This window comes from Tachypleus tridentatus, chromosome 10, assembly GCF_004210375.1.
Source record: "Tachypleus tridentatus isolate NWPU-2018 chromosome 10, ASM421037v1, whole genome shotgun sequence".
In the NCBI taxonomy this organism is placed as follows: Eukaryota; Metazoa; Arthropoda; class Merostomata; order Xiphosura; family Limulidae; genus Tachypleus; species Tachypleus tridentatus.
Window position 1 is genome coordinate 89,567,641 of NC_134834.1, and position 24,149 is coordinate 89,591,789.

The 24,149-nt window shown below is 33.1% G+C and overlaps 1 protein-coding gene across 10 annotated transcripts in view; it reads left to right on the forward strand.

The window, feature by feature from the left end:
* Positions 1-970: 970 nt before the first annotated feature.
* Positions 971-24,149, forward strand: part of LOC143229842 (uncharacterized) — a 171,426-nt gene continuing 148,247 nt past the window's right edge. For 8 of the 10 annotated variants that reach the window (XM_076462661.1, XM_076462670.1, XM_076462666.1 and 5 more), the window contains exon 1: positions 971-1,275. The gene's annotated coding sequence lies outside the window, so the exon portion shown is untranslated. Of the gene's footprint in view, positions 1,276-5,202; positions 5,410-24,149 lie in introns of all 10 variants that reach the window. The other 2 variants (XM_076462664.1, XM_076462665.1) reach the window with 1 other exon arrangement.

Genomic DNA, 24,149 nt, shown 5'->3' on the forward strand with positions numbered 1-24,149 from the left:
TCACTTCAAAAATTACCAGGATTGCTATAAAGGGTTGACTTAATGCAATAAAATATCAAAGTAATTAACAATTAATGATAACATGAAATACAATTCGTCTTGAAGATAAATGGTTTCAACTAATTGAGTTGACAGGCACTATACTTGTGGACCCAGCAGACAGCCTGATGTGGCTTTGCCTCACTTAAAAATAACATATTTCAGGCGAAAGTAACTAACCCCCAACGCAATACGATTAAAGAATAAGTCACTCGAAGTAATATTGTAGTTAAAACGACGTTAAGGTAATTGACACAAATTATTAGGTGTTTAGATAAATAAACTTGCACATATTTTTGCATTTCTGTTTGTTAAGAACTTGCCATTTGATTTGCTAACGACTTGACCTTATAAAATATAACTACAAAAGCGCCCACGGTAATACTGTTGAGAACAGTGTGAATTATGTTATTATTCATAACTTTATTTCACGCATGATGGAGTTTATTAAATAAAATCACGACATAGGTTTCCATAATGTAACTTTATTAGCTGAATATTTCGCTGCCTCCAGTGGCTCAGCGGTATGTCTGCGGACTTACAACGCTAAAAACCGGGTTTCGATAGCCGTGGTGGGTAGAGCACAGATAGCTCGTTGTATGACTTTGTGCTTAATTAAAAACAACAACATTTCGCTATTACAGCTACATCAGCCAGGAACTGTGTATATATATATATATGTAAATATAAATACACATTGTATCAGTTTTGGTTTTTAATAATATATTAAACTCATCTTCATATATGTTAAATATAAAAATTCGTAATGTTTTAAATTCTAATAGTAAATAGTGCTTGTATGTATGAGGTTGAAATTCCATTCGTTTGTATTTCAATTCTCCCCTTACTGACATATATAGACTCGTCCTGGTTGGCGATGGCCGTTCGGCATTGGCTGACGTAGGGCTTCAATTAATGCTTCCCTCGCACTTTAATTGGTGTACGACTGTAGAAGTTGTAAGAAGTTCCAGACTGGACGTCCCGAACCTTATCATGTGTAAATGGAAGATTAGAAAATTAGGACGCGCATGTGTCATTGTATTCCTTGTAGCAAGAAAACCTTTGAGTAACTATATGCAAAGATGAGAAACGTTTACTTGGAAGTGTTTTATATTACAGATTTCGTTAACCATCAGACATAATCTACCAATTCAATAATCGTGGTGTATAATAATAAAAAAAAAAATCGTAGTTCTACACTGACCTGCTAATAATTGTGAAATGAACAAACCTAAGGTGAGTATGAGATTTGTGTTCCTGTCATTTTATGTTTATTTAAATAAAATACTGACAAACTAATATTAATTATACAGAGTCGTGAGGTTTAAATCCTAAGGGTAGTGAAGAATGGAGATGCATAGTATGTTTATCCAAGATTAACTAAAAATAGTTACTAATTATTTTCAAAAACATTCCACCAGTAACTATTAAATTAATATCTGAAATACAGAAATAATAATTTGTTTAGACACGGAATAATGGTTATAATCGATAATTATTAATGACAACATTTTCCTAGTTGGAAATAGGGGAAACGACTGGTACTATAAATCCCTGCAGCTGTAGCAGTAGTACACTACATACCTCACGTGGTTAATTAAAGTCTGCTGGTTACTTTCTAAAGACTTCTAGATATTCTGTGTATCGTATCGAACGCCATTTGTTGCAACCTTATAGCTCGTGGAGGCCAGACGAGGGAATGCGCGTCCTTTTTATTTATTAGCACATAAAATGCACTGTCATGGCAACATAGTTCAACAGCATGGCATTTAGATATTATATATGTTAATATATTCGCTGGTTCTTTGAACTTTTTTCTTGCCGTTTCTATTTGTATTTACAATAAAATTACACTGAAATGAACGAAAAGAACGTTGTGTGAGAGTGCAGAAATTATAGTTATCGTGAACGACGACAAAAGTATATTAACTTTCGCTTTAATTTCGTAGCTGAAGATATTTGTACGAATGTGTGAAACGTAATAAAAAATGATCAAATAATTTTGAAATTATAAATAAGCCCTCGTTTAAACACGTGGCTTGTTGTATAAAAAATTGAATACGAAAAACAGTTTGTACAAGAAGTTATCTGTTAAATAAAGATTAACAGTACAAGGTTTACATGGTTAATGTAAGGTTGTTCAACGTTATTGAGAACAGTGAGCGATTTCAACATAACTTCTATACCACTTAATTTCTGAATATTAATTTACTTTTAATGAAAAACACGTATTTTTATTATAGTACAACATGATCAAACATTTGATGTTCTTAACAATTTGCCTAATCTTTAAATGTTTTTAAAGACATCAAAAGTTTGATCGTGTTTTTGTAAGACGATATATAGTTATATACAGTCACCAGATTATTGGTCAAATTAGTTTCAAGGATACTGTTAAGAGAAAACGCACACACGTGCTGCGTGTTTTCAAATTACAAAGGTTGAAAGTCAAGGTAACTGCAAATTAGTTAAAATTACTCACTACCTTACAGTAAAATATGTTTCTAGTAGTTTTGAAGGTTAATTTTACGGTTGATTTTTTTTAAACTTTAACGCGATATCTCTTTTTAAACTTGTCAAAAACCTGACAAAAATAAAATGACAACAGCATCTCATTCTTACTTGCGTTAACTAACCCTTGGGCTCTGTATGGCCAAGCGTGTTAAGGCGTGCGACTCGTAATCTAAAGGTTGCGGGTTCGAATCCCCGTCGCGCCAAACATGCTCGTCCTCTCAGCCGTGGGGGCGTTATAATGTTACGGTCAATCCCACTATTCGTTGATAAAAGAGTAGCCCAAGAGTTGGCGGTGGGTGGTGATGACTAGCTGCCTTCCCTCTAGTCTTACACTGCTAAATTAGGGACGGCTAGCACAGATAGCCCTCGAGTAGCTTTGTGCGAAATTCAAAAACAAACAAAAAAAACTAACCCTTGCCAAATGACATTGAACTTTAGTCTTAACTTCGAAGTCATCACAGGCTACCAACGTCTTTAACGTAACTTTTTTTTTACGCAAAATTGTTTCTAGGATTTCGGTTTGAAAACATTATTCAGTGATGTCGAGAAAACCCACTTGTAGAGAAAAATATATATGTAGAAACGGCTCATTTGGGTTGAGAAATTTTGTTAAATAAAGGAGCGAACAACGTTCGACCTTCGGTCATAGTCAGGTTCACAAAGAAAGAAAGAGGTAACTGACCGGAAGCTGACCACATGTTTGAAAGGGGTTGTGTAACTTAGTGACGGAATATAGAGGGCGTGCTTAGATGTTTGAATATATAATTTTATATTATTTATTTTATTATTATTTTATATTATTTTGGGTTTGAGTTATTGTATAAGTAATGCTTCTTTAATTTTGCGTTTGTTTATACCTATATTAATAAATATAGTCAAAGATCTAAGCACGCCCTCTACATTTCTACACTCAATTACACAATTGCCTTCAAACATGTGGTCAGCTATCGGTCAGTTACCTCTTTCTTTCTTTGTGAACCTGAGGATGACCGAAGAAGGTCGAAACGTTGTTCGCTCCTTTACGTAAAAAAATTTGTCAACCCAAACGAGCCGTTTCTACATGTATATTTTTCAAAACATTATTGTTTTATTAACTATTGGAAGCTCACACTATTCTTTTTTCATTTTTTTTATTGAAGTTTCACTGACACTGTTTTCTTCTGTGTGTTTCATTATTAAGAAAACTCTTCATTAGAATATGTATGATAAGATTTTCAAATGCATCACAGATGAAACGTTAGATATGAAAATAATTTATACACATATGAAAATACCCACAAGGCAAGAAACAACAACAAACCTTTGGAACAATTCGTATATGTAGATTTTACGAATAAAAAGTGTTTTTACTTTTATTTAAAGTTTATTATTCTATTTGTTCCAGAGGCCTGGCATGGCCTAGCGCGTTAAGGCGTGCGCTTCGTAATCTGAGGGTCGCGGGTTCGTGCCCGAGTCGCTCTTAACATGCTCGCCCTTCCAGTCGTGTGGGCGTTATAATGTGACGGTCAATCCCACTTTTCGTTGGTAAAAGAGTAGCCTAAGAGTTGGCGGTGGGTGGTGATGACTAGCTGACTTCCATGTAGTCTTACACTGCTAAATTAGGGACGACTAGCACAGATAGCCCTCGAGTAGCTTTGTGCGAAATTCCAAAACAAACAAACAAATAATTTGTTCCAATATTCTACAAATAAAAAAAGACAAGATGAGTAAATATAAATAAAATAGTAGTATTTGTATGTTTTCAGAACGTTTTCTCTTTGTTTTTTGTTCACTTGCATGATTTTAACAACGAAATCAGAGGTGAACTACGGCAACCACTTGAAGAATTAGTGTACATTGTATAGTGTACGAGTGAGTGTATGTGTATTTGATTTGTTATGCTATCGGGATCATTTGTACATATTTTTAGTGGCTTGTTCTAGTTTAGGCTGAAGGTGTTTGGGTCCCCAGGGTACAAATCCACAGTTGACAATAAACATTCTCTGGATTTTGTAACTTCTAGTTGTTTAGTCACCATCCCATCGTACTCGTACCAAAAGGAACAATATTCAAAGTGAGTTCAGTTTAGCGTTTTAAATTATTTTGTTTCGTGACGATATAGTAGTCTTTTATTCTTTAGAGAATAAAATTTAATGTGGAATTATAAAATGAACAACGAATTCAAACTGAATTCAGTTTACTAACACTTAAATTATTTTGTTTCGTGACGATACGGTAGTCTTATATTCTTGAGAGAACAAACTTTAATGTGCAATTATAAAGCGAATGTTCAATGCACAGTTTTGTTTTAGAACATTCATTATTGTACAGAAGGTTACTTATTTTTTTGATAGGTTTGTACGAACAACAAGATGCTTATTCAGTTATTCCATGAACAGTTCGTATTGTCATTTTTAAAGCAGTCTTCTAACAAGGATGTATTCGCTCATATGCTTCCCATGGCGAAATTAGTATTTTTGAATTGTACAATTTTTATTGTAATCTCCGTTTTTGGCGACCTAAATTTTGAAAAAAGAAAAGAAAAGAGGGCGTTTCGCAATGTTATAACACACTAAAATAAGAGGCGTGTGATATATAAATGTTCTTGCAGTTGTATTAAGATTGATTGGATAATAAGAGGTAATTGGTGGTGTGCCTTTCTTGATGAAGAAATAAACTGCCGACTCCCTTATGAAGTTAGTTGAGAGGCCAGACTACATGGAGACATAGGTTTTGTGGGAAATGATACAGTTCTCAGATTTCGATTTAAGAACGGTTAGGAGGGAGCATCCAGCCTCTGCCTGATGTGCTAACTTCTCAAGACGAGTCATACGTTTTTCTTCTCACACATTCGTAATCCAACTGTGGAAAAATAACGTAAGTGTCAACTTACAAATGTTTGTATTTTAATCATCAAGTCACCTATGTGAATGTGTTCTTGTTTAGTTTTATCTTTACATCACATCAACTAGTTACCTTATGCGCTTGATACTGTTAACAATATAATTGTCATAATTCCGATAATTAAAGCGGTGTTCCATCCGCTATTCTAATTCATTCTTAAATGATCGTATTTCTTTGAAGTAATGTATCAATAAATGATTCACATTCATTATATCAATCACAGTTTTTATTCAAAGTGAAGAAAAAGATAGTTGTACATCTTGATAGTTGTATGTATATTTATGTTTTATACATTTCTTACGAACACTGGGTTTGACAAGCAAGACAATATTTTCTATTAAAAAAAATATACAAGAACCGGTCTGAGCATCTGCGATAAGTGACTAAGTGAAGACTAAAAACTTTTCAAGTTGTTGAGCCACGTATATATATCACACGAATCAAATGTAAATGGTATGGTGGGAACGGATGTGTACTGTTACTTTTACCCGTGAGTTATTAGACTTGTTTATTACACAGGAGAATTATTAGGCCTGCTGGCCTAACCTTAATACATTAATAACGTATTTTGACCATTATCCCTGAGGTTAGTTTAAAAAGAATTTGCGTTTTACCAATAAATACAAATACTATTGCATCCGTTACTGATGTTTGTCACCACATTAACTATACTGTTTAAAAAAATAAAGAAACAAACATAAACTATACATATAAGAACGCGAGATGGACAGAGTTAGTTTTCAAGGCAACTATATAAAGTCAGCCTATTGTAGTTTGTTTGTATGTGTATATATATATATGTATACACATCTTGGCACTTGAGCCTCTTAAGCTTCTCAAAATAATCTGATTACCAGGTTTTATTAACCTTGTGAGGTATAATACACTATTCAAAACAGTTCAATGGTCATATATAACTTACAATATTATGAATGTGGCAAGATAAAAAAAAAAATTCATGATGAAATAAGTTTCCCTCTCTTCGTTTTATTATTATGACAATGAAGCACCTATTTTGTGCCCTAAAATAGAAATGATTGGCTATTCTGCCAGTAGGTTGCCTCGAAATTCGTTGTTTCAGTCGCTATTTTGAAGCGAATTCAAAGTTCAATGCACTATATATTATTCATGAATTTTGTTTGAAACTCAAATAAGACATTTGTATGTTTTACTTGTGTGGAAAGCTATTGGACAGATGAAAGTCACTTGTAACAAGTTGTTGAAAATTGCTTCTAGATAACTGAAATTGTTATTAGCAGAATGGTAACTGTTAAAACACACAGACAAGATAAACCATCATCTACGACACGAGCCTGATGCCTGTTAATGCCAGCTAGCCTAATACATAGAGTAAAGACATCAAAATTGAATCATATGTTCGTAACTGCAACTGATCAAATATCAAATGGTTAACATAAGACTTCATAAACCCGGTTTGTGTTTCAGAAGCCCGATAAGAGGATTCCGCTTATAGCAAGGCACGTAACAGCTCATCTGCAATGGACTAATGGTGCAAGCAGGATACCAATGTGGAACAGTATTCTTTTTTTACAAATCAGTTACGTTTTGTCTTGCAGCCAAGTAACTGGACTACAATTATTTGAGAAGAATCTGGAACCAGATCCATTTTCAAACAGTATAGTAATGTTTAGGCAGTGGAAGAAAATATGGTGTTAACCTATACGTAATAGGGAATACATCTTTATACCCATTGTGTTAATTTGATTTTGGTGAAATTAACCCTAACTTCAGTCTAGTTGGTGACTGTACTATAATATAATTACTCTTATGTATTTATTTGAATATCAATGTTTTATTCAAACATATATCTATAAATGCATGTAACTTAAAGTTTTAAATATGTGTTGCGAAATTCCCGCCTAATCTCTAAATTTGTAAAAGATTCTCAAGTGTAAGAATCAACAATGTACTGTATGCAAGTAAACTATTTTTACCAACTGAACTTTCGAGAACGTCACCTAAAGTTTATAATCAACGCCCAAGAGAGAGTTATATATTATTAGTTTGCTACAGTTAGTATACTATAAACCTTGGAAGCTATAATAGTAATAAACGCTTATTAATAGGAAAACTACAGACATTGAACCAGGAATGTTTACAGATTTCGAACATTACGAACCGTTTAACTCCAGTGAATTACACCCTTGTGCAAATTAATTGAAACAAATGGTCATTTTACAATATTTTTAGCATGGCGGCCGGTGTAGGCTCCCTGGACCCACTGATTTCCTTTAATAGTCATTTTTTTCACACAGACGGCGTAACTAGCTGTGTTTTGCAGTATAGTTGATCTGTATTTGGGATATATGACGAAATTTTGAGGAATATTACGTCATTCGAAATTGCATTAGAAGGGCAAGGAGACCAGTCAAAAAACAACTTCTTACCAACTCAATGAAGAAAAAACGGTATCAATGGGGTCTGAAATACAAGAACTGGACGCAAGAACAATGGAGGAAATTGTTATTCACTGACGAAACTCATTTCTTCGTACAGGATCAAAGAAGTATCCATGTTCGCAGAACTCCAGGTGAGAAACTTCGAGAATCTCACATCAATCAGCTTTTTCAGCTACTATGGCGTTGGAGGCTTACATATCGTAGAAGGTATGATGCAAGGACCACAGTATATCGAAGTTTTGCAGAAAAGAGTCGTTCCAGAATTGAAAAAGAGATTTCCAGATGGATCTGGCATTTTTCAGCAAGATCTGGCTCCGTGCCACGCATTGAAACTTGTGAAGAATTTTATGCCTACAACGCGAATAAAGGTGCTGGACTGGCCTGGAAACTCTCCGGACTTAAATCCTATTGAAAATTTTTGGGCGGTTTGTAAAGAAAGACTTGGGGGAATAGACTGTACTACGAAAAATAAGCTAATTGAGGCCATAATTGAGGCGTCCAACCGCGATACAAAAATTAGTAAAGATTGCAGTCAACTCATGGACTCGATCCCAAAGCGAATTAATGATCTTCTGAAAAATAAAGGCGGTCATATCATGTATTAATTTGTGAGTAATTTTTGGATTCCCAGAAATAAAACGCAAGAAAATGAAAAAAAATCGTAATTTTCCGTCTTGTTTCAATTAATTTGCACAATGGTGTAACTTTGGACGTTAGTATTTCTACGAAGATATTAAATATGTTCGTTGGTAAAAATTTAGCTTATAAGTGTCTTAAGGCCAGCAAAGAATAGAGCTAGTTAGCATTCCCGTCAAGTAAAGTGTACCTGTGTTTCAATATAGAATTAATTTGCTCATCGTGAGCCTTTGATAAAAGATTCAGTTCCATACCAGATAGAAGACTCAGTATTTTTGAAGTTTGTAAAACTTGTATATAAACTATAATGTATAATAACTATTTCTAATAACCATTGTTATAAATTCTGTTATTCTTATATTAAACTATATTTGTGTTAAGAAAGAAAATTATATGTATCAGTCTTTTTGGCAAATATCGACACTCAATTAATTTTTAAATTCAAATTTCTGCCTATTTCAAATTGTAATACGTTACATTATAAATCGGTTAATCAACCGAGATAAATTATAGTGTGTAACAATGCCCATTATTATCGTGCTAAAATTGTGGACACGTTGAAGTAAAATAGGTTTACGGAATGTAGTAAGTAGCTTTAAGCCCACAGGACTTCATTCATGTATGCATGGTGTGTTATTGGGAATTGTGTCGCATTCCACCAACTGACCTCAAATTCTAAAGGTGCTCTGAAGTTAATTCTTTTTAGAAGGCTCGTCGATAATAATTCACGGCCTTATCAGTACTCTAATCTTAAACCTTTGTCTTTCCTATCGACATACGTAGAGAGAAATGTTATGAACTGTAATATCACAAAACCACATTTAACAAATGTGCATTAACCAACGTAGATTGAATGATCAATAGTTTGGATTAAAGACTGCATCGCTGATCATCAGATGCACATGAAAATTATCCATGAACATTAATTGATGATACCTTATAACAATGAATATTTGTTTTCACAGCTATAATATTGCAAATCCCTAATATTCCCAAACTGTTATGATCAGCATGTTTAGCAGTGGAACAGATGGGATTAAAACTCTAAAATCCGGAATTCGATCCCCTACGGTGCATACAACATGCCACAACCAATTGAAACGTGCATGTTCAGTCCTCATTTATTACTGGGCGTTGCAAGAAAACTGTAATCCAGTGTAGCTTTATATATTGTTTAGAAACTTTTATAGCTCATCTGATACACCAAAAGAATAACGTTAATTATTTTTTTACAAAAATTGTAAATTTTAGATTTTAAAGTATTCTGATGTTCAGGTGCTAAGTTTACGGACAGTTTACAACTCTAAAATCTGAGGTTCGATTCAGCTAACTTAATTTGTAGCTTTGGGCTAAAAAAAATATCAATTCTTACTTACTTTCATGGATATAAATTAATGAATTAATTTGAATGTATCTTATCTTATAGAAAAGTTAATTATTTCTATTAGCCATGACTCTGTTATGTGGACAAAATATGATAAATCAAAGTGTACATAGATTGACAAAACAAACAAACCAACAAAGCATAGTGAAAGCGTATGTTTTTTGGAAAAACACGTGTTTCAAACATTGAAATTAATCAGTACTTTGCGTTATGTTTGATTCATCACCGTCCAGTTATATCACAGGATGAAGACAAATATCTTTTTCTTTTTTCTATAATTATTCTAAACAGGAGCAAAGGATGGGTGTGCATAATCTACTCATCATTCCCAATCAACTCTTCAAATGGTTGGTTGTCCAAAATCATTAGAATCTCACACTAAGTTACCTTTTATGGCTATCCTACTTGTTCATGATTAATATCAAAAACCTCGATGCGAGTCAGAGGTTTCAATAAAACCCGTCATCAAGTTTGTTTGTAAGATGTAATTCAATAATTATGTATATATATTTTACTAGACCTCAAGGACTCGACACTCAGCAACAGATAACCTCAAAGCCTCAGCTTACACTGTCCAGAAATGCAATTTCCGGCGCAATCTGACGTAATATTTTTGAAATTTTTTAATTATGTTTACATTTTAAAACGACTTAATTTATATGAATTTCAAAGATTTATTGGTTTGAAAATGATGATTTTAAACGTGTGTGTGTGTGTGTGTGTGTAATTTGTAGTTATTTATTTTTCTGTAACATTTTTCTGAACATTTACACAAATCGCAGTTTACTTCCCGTATTTTATTTTATCTTTATGACTGAGAGAACACTTGTTTAAGTTTTATAGTGAATTTTATAAACCGATATCTTCTAAATTGGCAGTCAAAACTAGGTAGTATGTTTTACTTATATAGTCTTATGGAGGCCTGGCATGGTCTGGTGGTTAGGGCGCTTAATTTGTCATCTGGAAATGGAAAGGCGTCACTGAACATGTTCGTCTGTTTTTTTTTTTCAGCCGTGGGGGCGATGTAATGTAACCCTGCTATTCATTGGTAAAAAGTAGCTCGAGAGTTAGGTGTAGGTGGTGTTCGTTAGCTGCATTCTCTTTATTCTATCACTTTGAAATTAGGCACGACTGAGCGTATAACACTCGAGTAGCTTTGCGCGAAAACACACCAACATATCTCACAAAAGTATCACCTGCCCTACCCCCAGTGGCGAAGAGAGAAATTTGAAGATAATACCAAAAATGTTGGTGTTTTTTTTTTTATACCCGTGATGGACAGAGCTCATATAACTCAGCAACAAACAAACGAAAGTGTCACCTGATTTATGCTGGTGTTGATTATCACCTGTAGACGTTGTCTCAATTTTATTTATTTACTAAGACAATTAATTTAAATAAACTATTACAATAAATCACATGTTGCTAGAAATTTGTCTCCTCCAGATGACAAGGCTAATGGTAATGACTAAGTACAGCTAGTTCAATGAAACTGGTAACCTACATAGTGCAGTTAACATTTTACCTGTACAGCCTTCAATATTTTATAAGTATAAAGACATTAGATGAGTGAAATAAAAGAAACATTTAATAGTAGTCAACGTAAAAAATAGGTTAAATTTTCAGTTATTCCTGTTAAGGGTATACTTACAAGAAATAAAAAATCATACATTTTGCCAAAAAACAAATACTTTGATCTCCATATGTCTTACAATTCATCAATAAAGCTGTTCACACCATTCATGTTTTGTTACCACGAAATCATTACGTACTACGTGCAGTTGGATACTTTTTGAAAGGTGTGTTGAGTTCTAAAATATATATTTTAATTACCCATCTACAATTTGGTTCTGTTGACAACATAAGACAACACAAACTATATAGACTACCATCAACAACAGAGGTTGTGTAACTTAGGCATGTTTGCACGCAGTTGTTAAGGGTCATTCTACTTCTCAACAAAACTAGAGAAAATCCAAGCTTAATATTCCGGTGGATTTCAAGTAAAGTTTGAGAGAAATGTTGTGATATTAGTACGCCACACTTCAGAACGGGAATCCTCTAAGGACTTGTACAGCAATGTGAAAAGACGAAATGTGTGACGCAATTAAAAAAAATTGTATAAGAAGCGAATCTCCTAAACATTTTTCTATAAAGTCTAAGAGCCTAGAAATGCTCATAATTTGGTCTTAAGCATGTCATGAGAATATATATGACTATATGCTGGTAACTGTGTGTGTTAGTTAGAAACTCGTTATTTATTTTGTAACTCGCTTGCTTTCATAAATACTGTAATATAAAACGCACATTTCAAACACGTATTCCAAAAGCAAGCATACCAAAATATAGTTATGGTTCATATAGATTCGCTATTTATAAATATGATATCTTTGTGATCTAGCAATATCCTTTGGGTTATGGTTAACACAGTAAAAGTGAAGAATTGGTCCACTGCTTTTTTTATGCCTGGATATTTACGACTGCCTGGTAAGTTTAATAATGTGAATAATATACACTTCGAAATAAGTAAAACAAAATGCATTATTTTCTAAACATCCTGCTCTGTTAATTTGTGTTATGTTCAATGTATTGTGTGCGAGATTTCATTTTCGTAGAACACGGAAAGAAGTGTATGGGAAATATTGTTGACAACATGATTGGTATCACTATATAGCACAACATGCGTATTCACTTCCTCTTCTTTAGTTAAGTGTTCCTTAGCAAAAGATAAACTCGTAAGTAATTCTTTGAACGATCTAACCCTGAAAATATGGTTAGGATTACTTAAACCGTGATCATGCATAAGACCTACTTCATGAATAAAGACTCCTAAGCCTACCTGTTTGTTTGAATGTAAGTTGAACTTCAAGAAATTGTTCTGATAAATTCCCCCTTTTTTTTTCTTTAATTATGTTAGAAGGGAATTTTGTGGCCCGGGATTGAAGAAGCTGCTGTTGCGCCAGAATCAGAAGATTTCAAATTCGCATCCCTTTACTCAGGCTATACACTTGGGGATTTGTTTGTTTGTTCTAAATTTTCGTGCAAAGCTACATGGGGGCTATCTGCATTAGCTGTCCCTAATTTAGCAGTTTAAAACTAGAAGGAAGGCAACTATTCATCATCACCAAACGTCAGCTCTTGCGAATAGTAGGATTGATCGTAACATTTTAACACCGTCAAGGCTCATAAGGTGAGCATGTTTGGTGTGGCGAGGATTTGAACCTGTGACCCTCAGATTACGAGCCGATCGCCCTTACCACCTGGCCACTTTGGGGTTGTAGGTGCATTATAAGAGTGACGGAAAAATCCCACTACTAAATTTACCAAAAGCAGTGTAGGAGGGTACTTCGACTAAATGTCACTATTCATGTCTATCGGTTCACAATTAAGTATGGTTTACGCAGATAACACTTGAGTGTCAAAAATATCGAAACAGAAGAAACAAACTTTGTCATGTGCTCCATTTTGAGGCTGTGATTCGTAACTTTGACAGATTAGAATAATTTACGGCCTAAAGCGTTTCTTGGGGTATTTCGTTTTGGCTTTATAATTTATAAATAGGTACTACAAACGGCACACTCTGGTCGTTTATGCTGTTCCCAGCAGACGTCGCTGTCTTTAACTTACAATGCTGTTTATTTGAATATAACATTATAATAGAAATAAAATTAAACAATTAGTGATTGAAAATAATCATTTAGTTTTAATGTTATTGTAGTGCTTGTTTTATATTAGATTGTTTATTGTTTTATTGTATTGATTTAAACACCTATTGACAATGTAGAGTAAAAATATATATATAGAAAATGTTTCTAAGACGTACTGTTTACAATATTTTTGTAATCGAAGGAATTAAAAGTGTAAGTATTACCGTTAAATAAATCACTGACTGAAATCTTCTTATCTTATTACTGTCCTTAATATTTTTAAAACTTATTTTTGAACACTAAAATCGTGAGTTGACTGCATAGAATCTGCCATTTTTAATAACGTAAAATCCGCTAGATTAATGTATTATATAACAACTTGCATAAATTTAGGATTCTATCTCGTGCCTTGAAAAAAACGTTATTAAATCCTGAAAAATATGGTCTTATTGTCCAGTGTCATCCTATTTTTCCTCTGATTTTAACCTTAAGAATGGTTTTCATTGTGTTAATTACATCTAAGACACTTTGCACATTTACTACAAACAATAATGAATGTTCCTCAACAATTTCATTTGAGTTCCGTTGAGCATACCTTACCAATAGTATCTAATTTTAAACATTGACATTTTGCGCACTTCGTATGGACAACAACGAATGTTCCTCAACAACTTCGTAATCTCATTAGATATATCCAATTCTGAACAGTTTAAGATATTGATAGTAATTGCAATGAGAAAATAAAGCTTGCTATTCTTACTGGTTTTATTTTGCTTCGCTATTTTCTTGTTTTTTTTTTTCATTGCAGTCTAACTTTTTGGACGAAGTTTCTCTCTGGTACTTTTAACAGAAACTCCATCGTAATTGCATCTACGATCTTTGTATTTCAAGCAAACATCACACATTGTAACTTACATGTTCAGTTGAGACTGAGATATACATATAGTTTTAGGATATTCTTCCAGTCGATATTGACTGGTTTATCTGTGAAAACGGGTATTTGATATTATGAATTACTTTGCAAAAGGCAATGGCCTTTCACTAAAGTCTTGACGTAAAATGGTGGATTGATTAATTAATTGATTAACCTATGACTACAGAAGTCGTAGTTTTCAACAGCTCATTATGACTCTATCGTTGAAATTAACTTGAGTGAATCTTTATCGTCACCCGGATATTGTGGTGACAAAAATTTAATAATTTTGAATGATTAATTCTCGATTTTAGGGTTAAAAAGGCCTATGAAGTTCAGCATTAATAATGTATCAGGAAATGTATTCACTGAAGTACACTAGAAACTGAAGAATAAGAATATTTTGATGACCATCTAAAAATTCAATGTATTGTTTAGGAAATTTGTGCAGAAATGATACACACACACACACACACAAAAAATAATTCTGCATTAACGATATGTGAAGCTACATATTTTATTCGTTGGTTACTGTTTGGTTCTTTTTTTTTTTTTTAAACCAGCAGCTGTTGTGAATATATCAGCCATATGTTTCAAAACAGCACAAAGATGTCATAAAACTATATTTAGTGAGTGCCTAAAGGCCATTGGGGAAGGATGCAGTCAGAATTGATTTTCATATACCCTTTGTTGTGCCTAAAATGTTGGTCCAGGATGGCCAGGTGGTCAAGGCACTCGACTCGTAATTTGAGGGTTGTGGGATCGAATTACCGTCACACCAAAAATGCTTGCCATCTCAGTTATAATGTGACAATCAATCCTACTGTTCGTTGGTAAAAGAGTAGCCCAAGAGTTAGCGGTTGGTGGTTATGCTTAGCTGCCTTCCCTCTAGTTTTACACTGTTAAGTTAGGGACGGCTAGTGCAGATAGCTCTCGAGTATCTTTGCGCGAAATTCAAACCAGAAACAAGCGCCTAAAATGTAAATTTACAAATTATAGTATTTTTTTGCTTAGTTTAATGAATTCTTTTTGTGTTAAGTAAATACTCCAGTTAAAATTCATGTTCACTTGTCGCTTATTACAACTTACTTCTCATCATTCGTTTGGAGCGTGCTCCAAGTGGGTATTATTTTAGTCCTCCACTATTTGTATCCTATGGTTATCTTTTTACTCCATTGTTGTAATTTTATTTTACATATGAAATATTTTGTTTTATACGATGTTACTATTGTACAGGAACATGCCTATTCTATTTCTTCTTAATTAAAGAGGACTTATTCGAAAACAATAACAAATATAGCTATTTAACAATGAAATTTAGGCTTATTCAATATCACTGCCTTCCAGTATTACAGCGGCATGTCTACGGACTCACACCACGAGAAACCGTGGTGAGCACAGCACAGATAGCTTATTATGTAACTTTGTGCTTAGTTCAGAACAAAAAGAGAGACAAAGATATTCAGTACCCCATATCTTATGTAAAATTTGGTAAAAGTTAAGAAGCTTGGTAACCACTAAAGTTTTCTGTCTGAACAGTACCCCTAAAGAGTCGTATTCTTTGTTTTATCAAAACATATATATATATATATATATATTATAACCATAAATTATTAAGCCATAAACAAAACATTTTAATATGAAACAAAATTCGCTGCATATTTTAAAAAAGGATTCTAGTGTACAAGCTGCAACGTCTGATTATAAAACGTATCCTGGGTTGTATGTGCTGAATGAGCGATTATCATACACACATCAATGAATGAATGTACATATTGGGAAAGACAATTTATGGTGTAATGTGATAATTATCTATATACATTTATAACTTGATGAATTTTGGGCATTCGAAAATTAGTCACATTTGTGGCTTTGTAGTGTTCGTGCATGCTGAGTTCCTATCGTATTTCTGTTAATTTCAAGTATATTTGTTTAATTTATGATGTTAGAAAAACATGAAGGTTCAATAAGTCTTGATAGAAATAAATAAGGACCTTATAACCCGAGCGCTTTCGAAAAGGGTAAATTGAAAGAAAGGTCTACCTTTCGAAAGCGCTTGGGTTATATGTCTTTTTATTTCTATCAAGAATACTTGTTAATTTGATATTTTTACGGCAGTCACTAAGGGAAATCTAGTCTTGTTCATGTGTTTATATGTAATTATTGATTTACCTGAATTTCTGCCTCCATTTGAATCAGGCAGTTTATTGAGAGAAACTCCCTTTGCCAGAACAACTATTGAAAATGTTCCGAGTTTATTGACTTTCAAAATAAATATTTTTTTTTGTCTGATCTTCATATATGGGAGAATTAACATAGAATTCATTTGGAACCTTTTTTTTCTATCCCATGTCCTCAGCTGGTGAAAAAGTGTCATTTGTTATGATAGTCACCTTTGTGACTAGTTTTATGAATACGTGAGACTAAACACAAAGACAATAATAACAAATGACACATTTGTCATTGGTTGAGGAGATAGAGTTAAAGAAAAAGTGATGGGTGAGTAGGTTCGAAACTAATTCCATGTTAATTATCAGACCTTTGAATATCAAATAGGAATGGAGGCGTGATAGGGAAACTGAAGTTGAATAATGAAGATGAAGACAGTTCACAAAACATTTTATTTGCAAGTTTGAACGTTTCGGAATAAGTTATTCCACCATCGGCGAAACCTATAAACTGTGTGACAAAAATGATTATTACTACAATTATAATATAATCACTAGTTTATTTAGTTATCAGGAAAAGCTGTAAATGAATATATAAATCAATGTTTATTACGCAGTGGCTGAGTTACGTGTGAAAACTTAGAACAGTTTTTTGGTCTAAAGAGCTTTGTAAATCATTAAGGCTTGACCGGTGTTTAGTTATGAGGAGACTTTCTTGAATATAGAGTTCAAGGTCCTGTAGTGATGATAGAGAAATCGTTAAATAAAATCTTGTGACCTGTAGTTTCAGAATGTGCACGTGTTGGTGAGTGGCTGAGTTTACGTATTGGAATGTTGCTTCTGTTAGAATAGTTAGATGTTCCTAAATGTTCGTAGATTCTAGTTTTCAATTGGCGTTTTGTTTTGCCAATTTACGTGACCTTACAGTCAGTACACGTACGTTTATATAAGAGCCATGAACATGGAAGTTTTAAGAACTTGATCTTTGTACTGAAGTAGATGTTTACTGTGGGGGCTAGAACTGTACATTATTTTAAACTGAATTTGAGGGTAGACGGTTTTTATTAGAGAATAGAGTTGCCTTTAACTGGTAAGGATTGCGAGCCCATTAAAGGTAGGGAGGTATGAAGGGAAACCTGGGTACGTGGGCTGATGGTTGAAATGTGTTGTTTAAGTAATGGCGTGTAATCTTTGGTAGAAAATAATTCGGATAGCCATTATTTAACGTGTTTTAACCTTTGTTTCTGAAATTGTGAATTATCATAATCTGTGCATGCAGAAAGCGCAGAAACACATTACTGTTGCCTGGCTCTTGAATTTGCGACTTACAAAGTTTCTAAATGTTGCTCATAAATATGTTTTAAACATTTCTTGTTCCTGTAGTAGGATCAAATAAATATCATACTAAACAAGGCTTGGAGTTGTTGTAAGAGTTTTGGATATAGAACTAGCGATCCGGGTTTGAATCTATGCGATACTTTAAGCCATGGTTGCATAATAAGAGTAACAGTTAGTTATTTTAAATTAGTTGGTTGGATGATGCTAATTATTTGTCCTTTTAATAGTCAGTAGCTCAAAATTAAGGACGACGGTGGATAGTTTGAGCTTTGCCGAAATTAAAATATAAATGATATATACCACACGCATACAATAACTAGACCTGAAGGTATACTTTCGAAAAATGAACATTAAATATAGTTTCTCTTTGTTGAGAAATAATTTATCTTTCTTATTCACTCCTTTACAGTTAGGAATATTATTTTTTACCTAGATGTTAAGCATGATTATAGCTATGACCTTTATTTAATACAACTACAAATGAAATTTAGTTATACAATAATTAAACTCACCATATTTAGTGACGTTGAAGCATTATGTCAAAAAAGGCATAATTTATTAAAAAGCATAGAGAAAGAATAGTTTCTTCTAGATGTATATAAACTTAACGTGTAAAATTTTAATTTTCTGAAAGACATTGCTACACAGTATGTTATGGATTAATAATAATAGTTTAGTTTTGTAAGCTTAAAGTTATTTGTTTAAAAATGTTAACTGATTGTGTATTTTATTGTGCGAAATAAGTTGTTTGGTACAAATACCCAATACACATAATCACCTTGACTCTTATATTAATTTGTGTTAATTTTAAAGTATTCTTCAAGTTGATTTAATTTTAAAAAAATTTTTGATTGATTAAAATATAGTTTCATGAATTAGTTGGAATGAAGATTGCGTATCGGTATGCCATTGTTATGAAAAAAAATGTATGTCAAAAGTATTGGTATAACACGATAAAACAATGAAGGAGACAGTCTTATATACTCATAGCACTTTCAGCGCAGATAGCCCCCGTTTAGCTTTGGGCAAAATTAAAAAAAAAACAAATAAATCTAACACTTTCAAACTGAAAAAAATATTTGATTGGTGTTTCTATATGCAATAATTCAGCAAAAGTGTCCAAGTAACAGTTTGGCGTTTAACTCGGGTTTATCTCGATAAACCGAGAATAAATTAACGTTTATAAATTATTAGAAAGCTTATCCACAAAGGTTGAAAACGATGGTTACACTATTGCATATTGTAAGGAACTCAATAAAAACTTATGGCCAAGTGATTAGGGTTGCGATTTCGAATCCCCGTCCCACCAAACATGCTTGTCCTTTCAGTAGAGGGGCATTATAACGTGCGGTCAATCCCACTGTTCGTCGGTAAAAGAGTAGCCCAAGAATTGGCGGTGGGTGGTGATGACTAGTTGCCTTTTCTCTAGTCTTTCACTGCTAAACTAAGTACGACTAGTGTAGTTAACCTTCGTGTAGTTTTTGCGCGAAATTCGAAACAAAAAAAGTCTATATAAACTTATCGTACAAATACAAACTTTTTGTTTTGCTAAAAATACACAGATTTAATCCTTTTCATAAGTTCTCATCTGTTAGTAGTAAGTTGTAATAATTTCATATATGTCATATAAGCTTTAACATAAATGGAACTATGTTTTGTATTCGTTATTGAATACGAGAAATTAGTGTGCAGAGAATATACAGTGTATTTATATACTAATAACAGTATTAAAAGCGTAAAGTTACAAAAGTACCCACTTTAATATATCTACATAAACATGAAAATGAAAACCTCTGTAAAAACAGTTTTTAAGATACCTAAATAAGACTATAAAATACTTAAAAATAAGACATCAGAAAACAAAATAAAACAGAAGACCAATTTATAATTGATAAGCATCCGGTTTTTCGACTAAGTGTTCACTCTTTTACCCATTTCACGCATGATTAGTTTATTTGAGATTCAGTGGAGTTTTTAGTTGTCTGTTCAGTATTGGTTTGTAATTTCAAGTTAGAATTACTTCCTTATTCTTTAATGTTCATTCGTCTGTCGCTGAGTTTATTATTTTAAAGTGTTCGACGTTAGGTATCTTGTAAGAGTCTTTGATCATGTGATTGTAATTTAAAACACGATTTCCATGTTGGGTAATAATTAATAACTTTAACGTTTACGTTAAACATAAAAAAAAAAAAATAGTGGTATCTCAATATAAATTTATTTCATAAAGTATAACTTTATATCACATTAATTAAAACAGTATATTGACCAAACAATGGTTAAACACAGTTAAACCTCATGTGGTATAATTCTCCATGTCACAGTAACCTGAGTGAAAATAATCGAAACCCTTCATATTGAATAACTGCTAGAGAGTTTTTATGATAAAGTTTGGTTGATATGTCCGCCAAGACATAACTAAGCAAAGTTCCAAAAGTTTTAATACATGCTTTAACTAGAGTGAAGTTTGTACTCAAGCTATGATGTTTCTTACAAAAATTGTTCATACTTAAAGAAGTGTTTGTAATTAAGCACAAAGCTCTGCCTACTACGGGAATCGAAATTCAATTTTTAGTGTTCTAAGTTCGCAGACATATCGCTTTTGTAGGGGGCGGACTTAATTATTTTAATATAGAACGATACAGGGGGCTCATACATAAATATACTGGAAGCATATGAAATAATTAGTTTCCTTTTGACTTCCAGGATAGTTCTGCAGAGCCACGATCACGTGATACACAGACTTATAAAAGCGAATAACTTGTAAAATATTTCTAAAACTTAATCAACAGTTGGAGGATTATTTTGCTACCGGTTATGAAAGAAAATACTGAAACAGTGAAAGTTTTAAGTAATTGGAGCTCAAGTGCACAACATTTTCTAGAAGTGGATGTTCACTATGTTCTGTATATAATTTCACCCACAAACTTCACAGCAAACATATTTTGCCGTAGGTTATGTTATATATAAAGGTCTCTTGTACAAGCTCCACTCGAAGCTAATGATTATTTGCAGCCATTTTCCTTAACCCAGATTTTCCTTAAATACGTATCTCATGTACTACTCTGTACAGAATTTTCAGTATTTGTGATTATATCTGGCAGCGAATATCCCATACATACTTTGTTTGTACGCTTCTGCAGACAAGACATTTATATTACGTTCTGCATATTTTTCATGAAGTATTGGGTTGAGGAATAATTCGTGAGCGTTTTTTCAAGTTACAAAAATATATTCATAAATCAAACGCTTTCGCAAAATATTTCATGTCATTTGGGAGATAATTTTTTGCTCTAATGGATTGTGTGTTTGATTTTCATATGTCTTTAATTTTTGCTTTCATTTTCAGCTCATTAAATGGAATGTCAAGTGGACAAAATCGAGCATTTTCGACACCATCTGCTTTTCGCATTTAAATTCTTGCAGTTTCGTTTAAAACAATGCATACTATATACCTAGGTATTACATGAAATAAAGTATCATAATAAATGTTTTGGGTGTAATGTGTTCATGCAGTGAAGTATTGTATAGTCTTGCATGTAATGCTTGAATGAAATTATTTAAAAACGCTCACGAATTATTCCTCAACCTAATATATATTGTACAGAGGTAACTATGTGAATGTTCAATAGGAGTTAATAGCCACAAAATTCAGCAGCTTAAACCAAATTAATATGTTAGAGTAGAGACTGTTAAGTCACAATGGTTTAGGAGTTCTAGGGTATTTTCCGGTACAATTACCCATGAAGAACGTGCCAAAACGAAAAGTGAAATTTAGCCGTTAGCAAAACAATCTAAATTATTTTTACTCGAAAAAAATTAAAAAAAGAAACTTAGATTATTAATAATGTAACATATTTGTATTCAGTAACTGAATTTAATTTCTTTTTTTCATTTGCTGTTTATTAACAAATCTACCGTCCAGTGCAAATGCACTACTGCGAATCTGTATGGTATAATATACACCTTCATAAATTCCTCATGTTTACTGTTCGATATTTTTAATATGTAACTCTTCTAGCCATAACTCGAAACTCTGTATATAAAGTATTAAATATTTTCAGTAAATATGAATAGCATTCGGTAAAATGATTAAACTATTCTTGCAAAACTTGTTATTTCTTCTATATTTTCAAATCTTTCAAGCTAAAATGTTATTATGAAATACCTCGTTTGACTTCATATATCAATCAGCAAATTGCCCCGAATCTTTTTCTATCCTGTTCCTTCAGTCAAGATCTGAATATCTTAACCTATTTTCTTTAGAATATATATTGGAGAAATACCCTAATGTTTCTTCAACTTATGTGACTCGTGTGTTTAAAAAGTTTCGAACACACAACACATTGATAATTGTACAATCATTGTTAATACTGTAGCTAAACGTGACAAGAATCATTTTGAGAGACTTCACGAAGACCAGTTCTTTTGAAATTGCAATAAAATTGAGTTTTCTAAAGCAATCGAATATTTTTATAGAGCTGATGAATGATGAATAAACATACATTTACACGTAATAAGTTAAATAACAGGGTGTACAACCGGCAAGTTTTCCTATATTTGTATTTAACGAAGAATGATGTTGGCCTGATGGTATGTTAACACAAGTGCAATACGACTGGTGTGTTCTTTCTTGGTAGGATTAATATTTGCTTCTGGGTATATGAACTAGCTATGTTATCTGCATCGTGGATAAAGAACCAGGGTAGTGTCTTTTATAGAAGAAAAATTCATGTCTATGAAATTAAAGCTATGGTCGTTATCATCACTACACAGAAATGTGAGGAAGGTATTTATTTTGTGTTACTGTACGGGTAAGAAGGTTCGAAATATAGGTACGTGTGTGAATTGTTTTTTTGTAATGTATGCTAGTGGTCAGATGGTGTTCTTGTATGTTTATGTTAAATACGAGAAATTGGAATGATATATAGGATTTTACCCAAGGGGTGGAAAGCAGAGACGAAGTGTAGGAACGTTTCCATATCAGAGTTAGACATAGGTGTAGTCCTTGGTATATTGTCAATGTGGCGACGATACATCACGGGTAATGACTCATTGTATTGATTAAATAGCATAACATTTTCGATGTTTTCAATAAAACGGTTGGCAAAGGTGGAACCCATTTTAGTTTTCATAGCAACTAAGCAGATGTATTTGTACTATTTACCATTAAAAGTTAGGCTAAACGTAGAAGTGTGTGTGTGAATTGGAGATTTGTCCAGCTTGGGTCTTTGTTCCATGAAGTGTTTCAGTGCAATTAACCTTTATTGTGTGAGTTAGATGTGTATAATGGTTTCATATCCGTGGTGCAAATATAGTGTTCCTTATCAGTTAAATGTGCGTTCTTGACTAAAGTAATGGCACGAGTGGTGTACTTTATGTGTGTCTGTAAATTCAAGTGTGTGTGTTTTTCTTTTAGCAAAGCCACAAAGGCTATCTGCTCAGCCCACCGAGGGGAATCGAACCCCTGATTTTAGCGTTGTAAATCCGGAGACATACCGCTGTACTAGCGGGGGGCGTGTAAATGCAAGACAAATGGTGATAAAACTTCGTTAATACAACTAGAAATTTTGTGTGTAGAGCATTTCCATGCAGATAAAATGGGCCGGCTCAAATTTCTAATTTTGTGGATTTAGGAATCAGATAGGAAGTGGCAGTTCCAGGTTGATTTCCATAAAAAAATCACGTTCGACATTCAAAAAATTTTGTGCGCAATTTCTTTAAATTTTGCGCATGCGCCTTTCTAATAAGCGGTACGATCAGACGCTAGCTCAAAATATAAAAACAAATTTGGCGATTATTCACTTTGGTATTTAATTTTGATATCTTTGTTGTCTCTGCTGTCTTATCTGTATGTTACGTTTACTTGTAAACCAAGTCTGTTGATACCCAGTGCTCAGTAACCGTGACATTAGGAAAAGGAATTACGTTAGAGATATTTTAACAGGAATCATGTTACAGATACTTTAACAGCAATCACGTTACAGATATTTTAACTTAACCATTTCAGTAAGACCACTCGCGAAGTTATTATAACCATTTTTAATCGCATATGAGTAAATGCGGTTATCTCGAAAGGCGTAACTTCTGAGTTAATATTACTCAAGGAATCCTCGTAAAGTATCAGTTATTGATCGAAGTTTTCTAAATGTCTGATGTCGTCATTGGTCAAACTATACTGTGAAACATTTCATTTAGAAAGCTTGGAAT